This window comes from Argiope bruennichi, chromosome 7 (assembly GCF_947563725.1).
Source record: "Argiope bruennichi chromosome 7, qqArgBrue1.1, whole genome shotgun sequence".
NCBI classification, from domain to species: Eukaryota; Metazoa; Arthropoda; class Arachnida; order Araneae; family Araneidae; genus Argiope; species Argiope bruennichi.
In genome coordinates, this window is record NC_079157.1 from 85,191,384 (window position 1) to 85,208,456 (window position 17,073).

The following is a 17,073-nucleotide window of genomic DNA, read 5'->3' on the forward strand; positions in this document are numbered from 1 at the left end:
TACTATATCACAAAATCCAAGTGCCTTTACAGATAAAGATTTTAATGCATTTTTCATGAAAACGCATGTCTTCTCCTCCTACATTTTAACATTTCTATGAATAGAACAAGTAAATATCTTTGAAAACAAGGGACATACCCTAGCGTAGAGAAAACAAGGGATGGAACCGATTTTTGAAAAATAGAATAGGGATCATGTAGTGATTTGGTGTATATGATAGTTCGTGCCACTTTTATAACCTTTATACAATCAATATTGGATACACTCCAACAATTATACAGTCTACAATTTTGGAAAAATGTTTTCTACTGAAGAGAGGAAGCTGTTTATCTTTGGCATTAAGGGGGTTGGTTGGTGTGGAGGACAGAGAGTAAATCTAGAAAGATCATAGGAAAGCAAAATTAAGCTCATACAATTAAGCAAGTGATGTAATGATTTAATTGCATATAATAGCCAGAAATGTTCTTTTAACTTTTAAACACTCGCCATTGCATGTAGGTCATCCATTATGCACTCCAAAATTTGGGAAAAATGTTCTTTTCAATGAAGGGAGAAAAATGTGTATTTCGGGTGTACTCTTGTACAAGTGGGGTATACTATGCAAAGTAAGTATTATGTATCAAAGTAAGTATGTGACCATGCATTTATGAAATTTGGTATGGGATTTTGTGATTACAAGTGCAGTTTTGAATCAAATTATGGTTTCAGTCATTTAAGATAAACATGTCTAAGGCACAAATTCGTCTTTAACAGAAGCAACGGGTTATAGCCAAATAATTCCCCAAGGATGACACAGTAGATTAAAGGAACTGCTCAATTACCGCCAAATGTAATATTCAGTAACTAAAAATATTTAATACCCCAATGCCATGCAAGGCGTCGTCTGGCATGACAAGTGCTTTAAAGAGTATGTGAGAAAGATTTAGGAGGACCCGCAGGTTAACCTATATACAATCAATCTTGGGCGCACTCCAACATTTCTACACTTCATAATTCTGAGCAAATACTATTTTTGAAGGAAAAAAGCTTTTTTTTCTTGTATATGAATGATACAATAATAAAGTTATATTTTGAACTCAGCAGTTTGACGAATATGCATGATTCAAACCACCCTGAGGGTAGTATATGGTCTCTAATCTAAATTGTAGAACTTAGATAAATTTTGAGTGAAATTCACTCCAAAGAAGGTCTGACTGTTTAAATATAAGTTAAGAAAATAATAATAAAATGGAGGAAGCTAAATTCATAAAAATGGCACAGATAGAGCATCTGAAGACCAGGTGTGTATCAAATTTGAAATTAATTACCGAATGTGGTTGATGTCCCTCAGTATAAACTTTCACATTTATGAAATAATTCAAAACACAATAAATTAAATACCCTCAGAAGCTACTGAACCCTCCTTTCCACTGTTACACGGACACGAAATCATCATTATCAATAAATTAAATACATGAAATTAAGTATGAAATTTTGAAAATAAATTTAAAGCAATCTGTCCAATTTTGATTGCATTCCATCGAAAATAAAGACATTAAAAACAAACATTCCATTTTCTAGTACGTTTGTATTAATATTATGATGGCAATTCAGTGCCTAAGATAGGTTTCTAATGGATTCTTCCGTAACTATTGTCCGCCTGTTGTATGCAGTCGACAATACACATTAGAGAGTATAAGAGAAAGTTTAGGGGTTAACGCTTTTGCTGGTTTCTATTTGTTTTGTGAAATTCCCAATGAAAAGTTGACATTTTATTTCTGTAATTAGATTAATTTTGAAATAATATTAAATCACCATCAATTTCAATTACAGTCATAAAAAATGTATATCTCCTATGATTTGAAGCCACTCTATACAGAATATTTGCACCGTTATAAATGATCTTTTATTATTTACTTAAACAGGAATGAATTGGGATTTCTAACAAGATAACGCCATTCGTTTACCGTAATAAAACTTATTTTAATTTTTACTTATCAAAGACACCATAGAAACTGGAAGATGAATGAATGCATATCTTAATTTCCGAAAATTAAATAAGCTTACTTAAAGAAAATGAGTTTTCATTTAACGTAAAAGATGACTGTCAGATTCAACTTTTTTATAAATATTTTCTTTATTTTACAGTTCATTTAGAGAATAAAATCTAGTAAGTATTGAGTAAAATTTAAATTTGAATTTGATTTAGACTATACATTTTATGTACAGATCACAGGACGAACTTTCTTTAGTAAAATTATCGAGTTTAGGAGTCATTTTTAAGTTTGACTGATTCAAAATTGCAAATATATACCGTAGCGAAGATGAAAAAATACTTTAAATTCTTTGCTGTATTTTATTTTTTTCTCTAAGTAATAGGATTATCGAAGTTCCAAACATAAGTCTAGGTAAAATACTTAAAAATAGTTGCTATTTTATATTTAGAAGCTTTTATTGTGTTCCAAATAGTATATCCGAAAGCATCTGATGCTAACAAACACCAATGATATTTTGCGGAATTTGCTTTAGCCTCCCCCCACTTTCCAACTTTAGTTCTAAATCATAAAATAGCCTGAAATCTCTTAAATTTTTACTGAATAAATCTATTCCTCAAGATTAACTAAGAGGCCATTTATCTGCAGTTTAAACTTCAATATTCAACAATGAACCAATGCTTTATTCTACAACAGTGTTTAAAATAGAGTATTTCGCTTTGTTTTGTAGCATTGTATAACAATGAAAACAATATCACATTGTTTATTTAACTTTACAGTAACAATGTAATTTTAAACAGTGAGAGTCTTTAAAGCAGTATCTTTGTTAAATGGGTCATTTTTATACTCGAAACTGCTCGAGGTGTTGAGTCTGATTTTGAGCTCTTTTAAGGACGTATTTTTATTGGAGAAAAACATTTTACCGTTGCTAGAAATGGGTGTGCTGGAATATGCTTCTGTGGGCACATTCATGTGGATTTATTATCGAGTTTTTTTCATGAATGACTGGATTTCTTGCGTTTTCTTCGTTCCGTATATTCTGATATTGAAAAATTTTCTGATGGATCAATTGAACAAAAGACATACTGCTTGTCAAACGGCAATGGATCAGGAGCCAGTTAATGCCAAGATTGATACTGTGACCTCTGTGGATGAAACTATCTTGCAACCTGACGAGGAAGCATTTGATTCCTATTCCAATATAGACGAGGCCGCAACCCTTCATCCACCAGAATCAACTGCCTTTAAAATCAACATAAATCCTTTCACTAACCCTTTTTTCGATTTTATGACTTTTGATAACACTCTGGCACATCTTGATGCTACTGAACAAGATGAAATGACCATCTGTGCCGAGTGGATTCTGAAACATCAAGCATATTTCAATAAATAAATGCAGTTCTAAGGACTTCAGCGATCTATCTACAATAGAAATCTTTGAAATATATTTGATCACCACTTCAAGACCTCACTCCATCCAAAGACAAAATATATCCTTCAAACTTCACTAAATATAACAATAAAATACCATGGAACTTCGTAAGTTATGAACAATCAAAAGCTCTTCGTCATCGTAAGAAATCGTTTGCTTTTTCAAAACAACTTTTTGTAACAACAACCTTCCAAGATTGCTGATTGAAAAATGGAGCAACAGTTCCTCAAAGACTAAAAGAAATCCAGTCATGAACTCATTTGTACATATTGTATATAGTTGTTTTGTATATATTTTTTGTTATTTGTATATTTTTATATTTACACTGCGGACCATTTTTATTATTTTGTAAACACTTGTGCTTATTATTCCTGACGATGGACTTACTTATTACCGAACTTGACTTTATGACCGCAAGCGGTTACCCTACTAGTGACTTTGTGCTTTTCTATAATGAAGGAAATTCAGCGAATTTCGAAGAGACTGTGCCGAAGATTGAGATCGCTGGAGTGCTGCCATACCATCAAACATCTTTATCTGAACACTGTTGCTTGAAGACATGTCATTTTGGACTTTTTCAATAGGCGCATCAATAGCATTTAATTTTATTCTTGTTTTAACCCATCAACCCTCAAATAAAATAGGCTCAACACAAAATTGTCTCACTTATTTTTTTTATTTTTTTTCATATTTTATAGTTAAGGAAATCATGATTTGACAATAGAATTAATATTATTATTCAAATTATATTTCAGATGTACTGTTTGTAATTAAAATAAGTATTATTTAATTTTAACTTTAATGGCATCTCTATGGTGAAATTTGTGTTTAATATCAATTATGCGCATAGTAGAGGAGTAAATGTTTCATATTTGCTCTCTAAGAATAATATTTTATGAATTAAATATTTTAAAATTACTTTTTTGATTGAAGTTACGTAATGAGATAAACAAATAAAAAAATTTGCAGAAAAACTATTGTTTTCAAAATAGTGTATTTAACAGATTTTTCACAGCCAACCATTAACACTTCCTCGTTTTATTTTTTTAGAGATTTCGAGAAAATTTTGAATCGCATTTTTTTATCTGAAGTAATATCTATATAAAACAATGTGATCTTAATTCGCAAAAATTCGGTGAAAACCTTTTATGAACATGTACGTTCACTATATGTATTAATAATATTAAGCAAAATATTTTCTTATTGACGGATGTTTTTGTCAGCTAAAATAACTGTTAGATTTCTGAACCAAAACGGTTGGACTGATTTTGAAAATTATTTTTGTCGATTGTTTTCTCGACTTAGCAAGAATGGTTAAACAATCATCTCTAAAAGCATAGAATAATAAATTTTGACTCTTGGTCGGTTTGATTTGCATAATCTTATTATAGCAAAAGTTTAATACATGTGTTATTACAATAAAATAAATAAAATTAAACAAATTTGGCTTTTTAAATTATACTTGCATAGTAATTGTAGGGAATACTAATTGCTTAGCTGTATTTCGAAGTGGCGGAAACATCAAATTGGCGAAGAAAATTTGAGAAAATGGTCTAGTTCTTGAGGCTTCGGGTTCCGCCAAATATCTATTTTGTAAAATCTTCTAAAATAGAGAGAAAGTGAATAGATGAAACAGATGACGTGCTTAGGGATTGAAAAATGTTGAAATCAGTTCTGTGATTGGGATTGCGGAACTGTGTAGCTGATTCCCACCATAGAGAATTCACAGTGAAGTCTTTTCTTTTCAGGTAACTGTGCCATTGAAGTAATAAAATATATTCACAAATTTTTCTAAAAAATATTTAAAGGAAAAATGTAATCTTGTTTAAATTTAAAAAAAATCATTGATATTGAGAATATTTACAACCATTCGAAATATTATATATTTAAAAATAGTTGATAATTCAGAAAAAAAGCAAATAAGAAGAAGCAATTAAAAAGAATAATTATTACAATTATTCCAAAGTACAAGTTCTTCTATAGGTTATTTCGAAAAAATAAATTGACTCTTATTAACTAAAATAATGCTCCATTATCATCAAAATATTTCAATATTAAATTAAATAAAAATGATATCACTAATATTTAATTGAAAAAATATCCTTAGTTCCGAAGTAATTGTGTAAAATATTAAATATCAATGCAACATAGAAAATTGATAGTTTCATTTTAAAATAGAGAGTCTGAATAAAGGCAGTTTTATTAAATGAGAATTTCTTCAAGTAAGTGAAGAAATTTTATACGTGGTTTTAATGTGTTTTCAATTTCTTGAAAGAGCAAAAGAATCGTTTAATATAATTCCATGAAGGATTATTCCAAAGAAAAATACTTTTATGAAAAAATGAAATAAAAATAATAAAAACTTTGTAAAGTTACTTTCTATAATAAAATTTGTAATTGAAATGATATACGACCAAAAGATGTGAATGCCTTTAATTTTGAGATTTAACTCATAAGAAAGCAATTTTAATAAATTTATTTTTTGTTAATTTATTTCATATATTTAAACTAAAAGAAAAAAAAATAGCTTTCATGACTTAGATCTGAATTTTTGTATTTGTATTTTCTTATTTATATTTTATACATTGCAATATTTTCCTATATTCTGAGCCGTTTTTGTGATTGATTATAACTAATAACTATGTTCCATTAGATAAAAAAAGGCAATTGTGTAAAAATACTTAAATTTCTGTTGAAAATGATTGCAAAAGCATTTAAATATTTAAACAGAATAATATTTAAAAGTAATTCCCCCCCCGTCTCCCGCTGGTGTGTGGAGTGGTGTGGAAAGAGGGGTGCCAGCTCATGTGTCGTCCTCGTCATCTGACCGCTGTTGAAAATTACTAGGTCCGTCCCAAAATTGCCTTATTGTTGCTTTACAACTGGACGTTAATATAACTAAACTATCCCACCCCCTATTTATAAAAGGTTTCAAATTACTGAAAGAGATGCATAGAAAAGAAAAAGAAATAGGATGCATGCTGAACAGCACAGTGGGGGAGATTTTTGCAAGGGTTAATAATAATTAAAGTAATTTTGACTCTCTGGCTCTGCTCGTTTCTCTTTCATTGTCTACATTTGTTATTTATATCATGATAAATTTAAACATATTTTAGATAAGTAAAAAATGTATTCATTTGAAAAACATAATTTTATCTCTCATTTCACTTTAAGAAAATTCGAGAATTTCACTTCGAATTAATATTTAAATCGTCCATTATATTCAGATAGAAATTACAAAGTTATTATAAGTATTATTCCCTAAACGCAAAGGATAATTAAGATTAATTATTGATAATGAAGAACGCAAAATGTTCACAATGCTTGGTTTAGAATTTTCTGATAATGAAACAAAAAATGTCTTGTTTACAGAGTTTAACCTATTTGAAATATTTTTTATAACACTTTTTAAAAGCGAATAATATATTTTCATTTTTATGTAGCGCTTGAAATTTTATTTTCTTTATTAAAAAATTAACCATTTTTTGGTTTTATAAGAAATAACTTCTATGTCTAATAAGAAAAAAAACTATGTAATGCTTATTAAGGAATTTGTTACATTTTTTCGTATTCAATATTGTTCCAAATAATTACTACATAAATGGAAAGAAAACAAGATAATGTTTGGCATTCATTGCTTTAACTTATTGATTTTATTAAACTACATGTTAATAAGGGTATTTAAGTAGAAGCCTAACATATGAATGTTTGCCAAAATCTCGAAGAATTTAAATAAAGTAATTAATCATGTGGTCAGTTTTTTTCACCTCCTTTTCCTTTTTCGCACCTAAAATTCGCAAAATTGCTCACAAATAGCTTTTTACTCCTAAGGTTTATATATCTTTAAATATTTCAATTTTTTAAAAAAATTAGCGGTGATTAACATATTGAATTGATTTATTAAGTGGATTATTTACGATTTCCTTGTACATTTTCCTTCAAAATAAATAAGCTGTACACATGTTATTAACCTTATTGCTTTGATCTCCAGGAATGTATTTAAACTAATTATTTAATCATTGTAATAAATTTATAATCCATATATTTCAAATATATTTAATGACTTGGTGTATGTAATTTATTCCGTTATCAATATATTCAAAATTATTAGGAAAGTAGATACTGAGCCTCAGCAACTAGATGGATTTTATTCAGTTTTATTTCATAATAACCACTTTTGACGACCTGCTGGTTCTCCGAGATGACTGCTCGTTCAAATTTTCAATTAAATATTTTATGTAAATTGATTTCTTAATAGTTTCTTCAGCAAAATAATTTTAAGCAAACAATTTTGATATTCATATAACTCATACTATTGTAGAAGTCTCAAACTTTTTTATTCATTTTATTATGTATCTTTCTTTACTTTTCTGTCATCTCCTGCAAAATCTAAACTTTGTAGAGGGACGATACTCTATGTCTAGACTCTATGCGATTTATTTTAGCGACATATTTTAGTGCCTTAAGAAATGGCAAAATGAGTTTCCAACAATTTGAAGCAACGTGATTATTGAATATTTTGAATGAATGACTATCTTCTAGAAATATATTAAAAAGCTTATCGATAACATATAAAATCTTATTGTAGTACATGAATATTTTTTCACATGATTGTCATGCAATATATGGATCATCCGAAATATTTTATTATCCATGAGCTTCTAGTGGGCTCGAAACCATATAATGTAATTTATTTATAATGAAATGTATATTATATGTATGTATATGTATGTTTATTATAATGTATATATATATATATATATATATATATATATTATAATATATAATGTATATATATGTATGTTTATTATAATGTAATTCATTTTCAGGCCTGCGTCCTGGCATAGGGGTAGCACGTCTTCCCCGTGATCTGTGGGCATGGTTGTTCTTCTACTTCTGTGTTCTATCTGCGAGGTGTGTGAATGTGTCCTCCTGTAAAAAGGGGTTGTGCAAGCGAATGAATGATGCGTGAGTAGTCAAGTCGTACTCTTGGCTCTAGTTGGCTCTACGATAAAAACAAGAAATGCTCCCCCTATGGCTTAAATCGGCTGTCTTCGAACAGCGGGCTTGTCCGTGGCAAGTGCCATAAGAAACAACAACATTTATTTTCAGTCTTCATGAAATATGTAAATGCAATCGCATGGATTCATGGTCTAGAACATCAAATCTATTAGGTAACTGTATTAATTATTCTGTATTGATTTCATCAAACAAATCTATAATGAAACAAATTTTAATTTTCATTTATTTAACCGAAATTACATAGAATAAAGAATTAGAATGAATTAATCATTTGCATACGATATTTAATCAGAACCTATTTGAGTTGCAGGTTCTTAAAACCCGAACATCAAACATTAAATGTCATTTTACGTGTAATGAACAAAATTCAGGCATTATGGGGAACAGTTTTGATGTTTTCTGGTAATTGTGAACCATAAATTATACCCAGGTGAGAAATTCAACACAACTGATAATGTTTAAAGTAACGGAAATGAATAAATATTTCGATGCGTTTTCAAATTGCACTACCGAAACAGCAGAGAAGAGATAAGAAGAAATGAATATTTCAAACAAATGGGATCATAAATACTAAATGGCATTGATTAAATCCATTATCTAAGCAAATGGGTAGCTTATTAGCTACCATTATCCATTAGCTAAGCTTATGGGTAGCCAATTTATTACATTTTCATTCTTAAAGTAAGAATAATGATGTTTAAATATTTGCCTTTAAAATAAAGATATTTTTTTCCATGAACCATTTCCCAGTTTATATTGATTTAGAGAAATATTTCTTTGTTCGTATTTTCATTTGTTGTTTAAAAGTTTTTTTTAAAACACTTAATGAATATTATATGAGTAAAGATGAATATTATTGATTTTACATTCGTTTTCTTATACGATAGAGTAGTGAAAATTTGAACAATTGTCTTTCTTGATGTTTCAGGCAACATATTATTTTATTTTTCACAAAGTTTAATTAAATATTACTAAAATATCATTTTATCTCGGTTACAATATTTTTGATAGAGTTGTGGAATTCATAGATCACAAAATTTAAAAGTTGGTATCAATTAATACGTTTTTTTAGTGCAAATGTGCTTTAAAAAATATATTTAATGATGTTTATTTAAGATTCATTTAAGGGATTTAGAATCTTAATTCTTTTCTCTTCTTTCAGGGAAATTTTTATTTTTTTAGATTTGCCTGCTTTGTTGACAAGCTGATATGGTGAGTATATTGCTTTTATTTAATTTTATTTAAATCTCTTAGTTCTCAACTGATGACCATTACTCTATGAACAAAGGACCTTTAAGCATTAAATTCAGGCAAATTAAATCCTTGTTTTTTACACATTTTAATCTTTTTTGCTTATTGTATAGGACCCTTTCTAATAGTTGAGTTTCTTGACATTTTAATATCATAATTTATCAATACTGAAAGGCCCTAAACGGCCGTTCCACGAAACTACAGTTGGCGCCTGTAATGCCTGGATATACTGTGAAATAGTTTCTCTTTTTTTTTAAATGCGATTGATTAAATATACTTTGAATGTTCTTTATTCGTTAGAGACTCTCGTCCAGACAGATTTGGGGAGCAGTTTGTAAATTCTCAAAGAATGAACGAATGTATGCTTGCGTAGTAGCATCAGTTAAGCAGAGTTCTCTTTTATACTTCAATCACTCCCCCCCCCCAAAAAAAAACAGAGTGTTACTGCGATTTTTGTGACTCTAGGGAATATTGAAAAGAGAAATTTGAGCGTCTTAGTATTTTGAAGTACATAACCTTGAATGATTTTAGGGACGAGTTAATTCCATAACGGTTTAGGTTTTTTTTTACAATCTAATTAAATGTTATTCGCCATTTCGAGAATGCTGTTTTATTGATTCAGTTACTAGTCCACAGAATACGTGAGGTACTAATAGGTTATGTTTAAATTTGGTATCCAATTATAGCGTCGTTGAGTAATCTAATGTCAGCTTATATAAAACTGCATCCGTTTGAAATTTTTTTAAACAAAAAAATTAAGAAAACAGACAAAATTTTTTATGATGAGTTTAAATCGTGCCATATCAATTTTAAAACGAAATCGTCGAACAAGAGAAAACAGATCGAATGAAAATGCCCAAAAATCGCTCATAAGAAGATCCAGTCGTAATAAACGAGATAGGGTTAAACGTTTATGCGTACGGAGCGAAGTTTCCGAACTACAGGAGCATAGTTGTGGGACTATGTCAGGACTCTGTTCTTTTTGCCAGGCACATTACTGGGAAAAAGAAGCAAATTCAAGTGTCCAATACTAATATAATGGCAAATATATTCAATAATGATGTCATTATAAAAAAAAATGTTTAGGAACGTCTGTTGATTCCACCGGAGACTTGCTGATCAGTGATTATTAAAAGACTTATTGATCTTAGACTTATTATTAAGACTTATTGATTAAAGACTTATTATTATAACTTTTGATTAAAGTTGATTGAAATTTTGATTTGATTTTGCTGATCAGTGATTGAATCGAAGGAAGAAACTATTGGCAGTATATAAGATAATATAATTCTGCTTTAGCTTTTGCTTCCATGGGAACTCAAATGAAACCTCCTCCTGGAACATTATGTGTACTTTTTGCTTTATATTTTTTTTATTTCTTTCATTATTTTATCATATTTTGGAATAAATTGAATCTGAATATATCTGTTGCTAGACGAAGCGAGCTTGGATCTCGAGGCGATCCAAGAGGAACTGGCTTAGTAGTTCTTGAGGGTTGACTATCATAAGCGAGCAGGGGGCGGAGTCCTCCAGTTAGTAATAACTTCTTATTTAGAAATGAAATACATTAGACAACGAATTAGATAAAACATTGAAAAAGTTATAAATCTGACTGCAGAAATTGAATTAATTTTTGAAAATTATACAAAAAATGTATTTAAAAAATTTCAGATTTTGGGAAGAACTTGCGCGGCAATTTATTATAAATGATTTTATCATTTTTCTAAATTTTTAAAATGATGCAAATATATGTTTCACATAAATTGTGTAGTAGCATTTTGCGTATATTTTATGTAGTAAAATTTTAGTAAGTTATCGCGGATAAATGATGAAAGCTCTCTTAATTTTTAATTATGGTTGCTGAGTATTTGTCCTGTGCACATTTCCTCTCTAAAATATACAAATGTGGTAACTATGTATCTGTTTTACAGAGCGCAAACGCTGGCATATACATTCTCCTTTATTATTAGTAAAGATTAATTATAATGGGAATATTCTTTCCTCGAATAAATAAGAAATTAATTAAGTAAGCTTTTACCATAAAATTTGAATTACAAATGTGATTACTTTTAAAATATAAAATTTAATATATACATAACAACATTTTTAAAAGATGAACATATTACTTATTCTTATGAAAATTTAAAATGTTTTTGTGCAATAGGCGAAATTATCATATATATAAAAGTTTAAAAGCAAATATATTCTTCCTGATAATATATTTGCTTTTAAACTTTTAACATTTCTCTGATTATATCAAATTTTTGAATTGAATGACACAATGGATGTTTCCTGACAATATAATGGAAACAAGTAATATATAAAAAAAACATTAAGTCAATTTCTACTTAGGTTAACAAAAAAAATTATTTTAGTTATTTCTTATTAAATAATTACAATTTATATAAATATGTATAAACATACGGCAGAATTACAATATTAAGTGGTAAAATAGAGATTGGTGGCCATTTGGCGACATGGCGACGGATGTGGCTACTTTGGCGACCAAATAGAAATTATCGGACAAATTTAATTAATTAATTAATATTTGAAAAAATTTTTAACATCAAGTGTCATCCACTACAAATTCAAAAAAAATGTATTTGAACTTGAGTGGATGAATAAAAAGTATTTTATTAACGATTGAAAATTTGAACAAGATATATATAGAGAGAGTGTGAGCTAAAAGTAGGAATTGAAAAAGGAGAATAACTTTGAAGTTGAAATTAAATAATTGGGAAATTTAAATTAATTTGAAGATACAGAGTGGAAGTGTAGTCTTCCAAAATGGGGATATAAGCTAAATTTGTTAATCTTCATTTTGTTTCTACTGGGCAAATGAAGAACAAAATGTAGAGAATACTTGTTGGAAAGTTATATAAATCTGTTTTTATATATTGGCTAGGGTATTCTTGTGAAAAATTTTGATTTCGACACTGTAAGTATCCAGACTGGTAATAAGATTCTTCAATCAATTTACTCTGTATGTAAGTCTTGGGCAACGAATGTTTAGAAAATGTTGATCAAATCTTTCGGGTATCAGTTAAAATGTTTCACTCGGTATCTCACTATGGTTCAAAATGAAAAGATCCAATTCTTATCTATTCGTTTTTTTTTCAAACAGAAATTAGTGCGATTGAATGAATTGCTTTTTCCTTGCGATATGGTTTATCTTAGTTTATGTATAGTTTTAATTCCTAGTATATAGTTTTTAGAAAATATTCAAAGTATCAAAATGTGCAGAAAAGTCTTTTGCTTATATTGAAGTCAATAAAATAAAATTTGATTTCTAAAAATCGGTTTTCATGTAATACATGAGTTATGTTCGGAAATAAGGCCACACTTTTTAATCTAGATCAGGAGGATTCCTGAAAGGATATACCACATGTCATATTCTGTGAAGAAGCTTAAGCATAAGATAATGAATTTAATGTACCCAAAGCCCAATGTCATGTTTTTTGTGTATTCAAGTCTTTGTTTCAGCTCAGAATCTAAATTAAGAATTTCCAACTACATAACTTCAAATAAACATTTAAAAACACCATAAACAGTAATGTATTATTATCATTGGTGTTGCCACATTTTTCAATTTCTATTTGCAAGGTAAATGAAGCCTTGCATTTTAGTCAAGTTTATTTTCAGCATATTCGTTAATACAATATTCATATTCGTTAATACAATATTTCATTAATTGTATCGTTAACACGATTTTAATATAACTGCGCAAATAAATTTAAATACATTGAATTCAAATTTAGAAGCAGTGATTGCTAATTCTTTAGTCACACATTATTTTATTCCTTTAGCTTCATTAGTTTATTATCTTATTATATCGTTATTCATTATTATATTATCTTCATTCATTATTTTATTATCTTTAGCTTATCCATTCATAGTTTATATTAATCTAATTCGTACCTATTTATGTAAAATTTTAATATACATGTATAATTTAACGAGCGTGTTTCTCTGGAGAGCTTAATGTAGGAATCTTGCATTTTCAACTTATTCGAAGCTAGACAGATGAGAAAAAAGTATTATTATATACCCTTTATTATTTCAATTACATTCAAGATTAAGTTAACACATCAAGAAACACAACATCGGTAGCGAACTTCTTGAAAGCTGAAGTCATTTCATTGCTAATTAGCGCTCTTTTAGTCTAGCGCTTCGCTAATTCATACTTCAAATGTGCCCGCTAGATGGCGCCCACCACCTCAACTCATTGTTCTAATTATATCCGCAGAATTAATTGAGCGACAACAGAACCATTCATTTCATCATTGAGGTTCAAATAATGGAAGTTACTTCGCGGGCATCAGTCGATTATCTGGGATGAAAAGCGGTGTGATTTACGCTATTGTGGCAGAGCGATAATTGATCTCAATTACTTTGGAAACATTATTATATGAGATGTAGGAAATAATTTGTGGAAAACTAAGAGAGGGTTTGATATGTAAAATAAAATAATTTTGATTTGTATTGTGCTTTGAATCTGTATAAATTTTTATTTCTCAAAATATTTATTATTTTTATGCTTTCTAATAATATTTATTTTTTATATACTTTCTAATAATATTTATTTATATGATTTATTGATTGCCTTAACAATTGCATTATAATGTATTTATGTTATGAAAATTTCTTAATATATATTTTTTAACAGCATGATTAGATATAACAGTGAATAATGGACATTTGGGAGACATGACGTAATAAAGGTTTGACAACAATGAGCAGTTGAATATATTTTTACCTTTATCGTTTTGAAATGATTTTATCTGTTATTTGATATTTATAATTGGATTTCATTTAACATTAATCATTTGATTTCAATACTTTTTATGGGGGGGGGAAATAATGGAGTTCTTAATTTTATTTATTTCATTGAAATTGAGAAATGGAAATTAGGAACTTAGGAAATATATATATATATATATATATATATATATATATATATATATACGGTTTGGTATATGATTGTATGACTGCAATTATATTTATTTCTCAATTTTTCGTTTTAATCGGTAGAAAAAATGATAATTGTATCAGCATATGTATTGGTACACTGTATTAACATATGTATTGGTACATTTGTATTAACAAATCTATTGGTACATTTGTATTAACAAATCTATTGGTACATTTGTATTAACAGCATAACAGAAATTAATTGCCTCAAAAAAGAACCAAAGATCGCTCGATAATGTTTGTTCTGCATGTATCATTCGGCCAAGGGATGCGGTTAAAGCACAAGCAACGTTTTTTTTTATTACATTACGATGCAAAAATCGCTCGTGTGAGAGATTCCGGAATTTAAACTGAACATAGTGGCGTCCTAAACTTTAACCGAATACCAAAATGTGTAGGAAACATGCGAGAAAAATCCGAGGAATCCGTTTCCCCTGATTTAAAGATCGTAAAAAAAAAAAAAAAAAAAAAAAAAAAACTTTTTATTTTGCTAATACTAAACATGAAATAATAAAAATGAAAGAATCTTTTTGATAAATATCAAATAAACAAATAAATGCTAAATAGAAATGTTGAATTTACTCAGTATAAATCCCTTCGTGCTTTCTACAACTAATCTTATTGCTTTATCATAGCTTCATAATTTTTAAAAATATGTGTGACATTATTCATACGCTTTATATTACAGATATTTCAGTTCTGTGATCCAGTAAAATATGTATGAAATCTGGAATATGCACGGGGCAAGTAAAAGTTATTTTATACTCTTTAATTTGTTTTATAAACGTGATACATTATTTTTTTATTTAAATAATTATTTCATGCTTTTTAATGTGCTGGGGAGATTTTGGTATCGATTTTAAATTTTAATTAAATAAAAGGAAATAAGTCAATAACGTTTTTATATTTTCATCTGTTATCATAATATTAATGAATAGAATATTTTAGTAATATGAAGATATATATACACAAAATGATAAACAAGCAAAAGAAAATTATTAAAAAAATAAAAATGAAACAGCATAAATATCAAATTAATGGAAAACGGAAGTAACCGGTGTAAAGAAGAAATAGTGCTTAAAATTAATGAAAAAAGAAAGAACACGTGCGAGGCGAATGCATAAAAGGCTGCATTGCAAGAACGCTGTGGGAAAAAACGCTGCATTGTTTTACAAATTCCATATTCTGTTTCCTCTTTTTAATACTGATTTACTATTTATATAAATATCTATACTTATAATAAAGCTCAATGTGTGTGTGTGTGTGTTGGCGCTCTACAGGCCAGACCGTTCGACCAACAGCTACGAAATTTGGCACATGTATACCTTGGAGGCCGAGACTGTGCACCTGGGGGTTATTTTTTCGAATTTTTAATTAAAATTTTATTTATTTAAAAAATAAGCGAAATTTTAGCGTGCTTCTGCTATAACTTCCGAAAATATTACCGCACAAAAAAGATTTTTACATCAAGTTAAAGATCAAAAATTTATCTTTTAAATGATACCAATGTTTTAACCTTAAAAATAAATTTCTATTTTTAATGAATTTTTAAATAAATAATTTAACTATATTTTTCAACAATTTTTTTCGTACAAAATAAAAATAAAATTTAAGCTGCACGAGCACGTTTCGCATTCATGGGGAAAAAATTAGCTTTTTTCAAAGTGTTTCCCATCACATCGATTAAAGCTCCATTTAAGAATAAATTAAATCTTTTTGGAAATGAAATCTTCAAAAATATGATTTTCGTCACGTGTCTGTAGGAAATAAAACAAATATGAAATATTATTTTTTTTTAAAAAAAATAAATTCAAGAAAAATTATTTTATGATCTTTTACACTATCTATATTATTAATCCAATAAATCAGTTTTATTTTAAGGCAAGTTTTGTTTCATATGAACAGGATATCCATTCAAATCAGGGCCACACTGCTAATTTGTAAACCTTTAGTAATAGACACAGATCTGCTAAAATGGTCTAAATGGAAAATGATTATATTTTATGTAACTTGATCCAATAAATACTCTAATATATAACGAATTTTTGATTTTACATAAAGCTTCTGCAGTGGAAATCACGTTTAACAAAATGTTCTTGAAACACTAATATTTTAAATAAAGAATTAATTTCCAATCAACAAAATCAATCACTTAAACTGACTGATTTATAAAAATTTAAATATCACTATTCAAAAAAAAAAAAAAAAAAAAAAAAAAGGATAATTTTAGATTTTCCATCGATCGTTTTAAAGAAAATACGCCAATCAGCTCGCAAGTTTCTCAAGATTAATTGGCCTAAGATTATGAAAATGTTGAGTTTTTCTAAATTTTTAACATTCAAAACTTCATAAATCAGTCTTAGTTAATCGTGGAAAATAGAAACATTCATTCATTTATTTAAAATTTGGTGTGTCCAGAATATT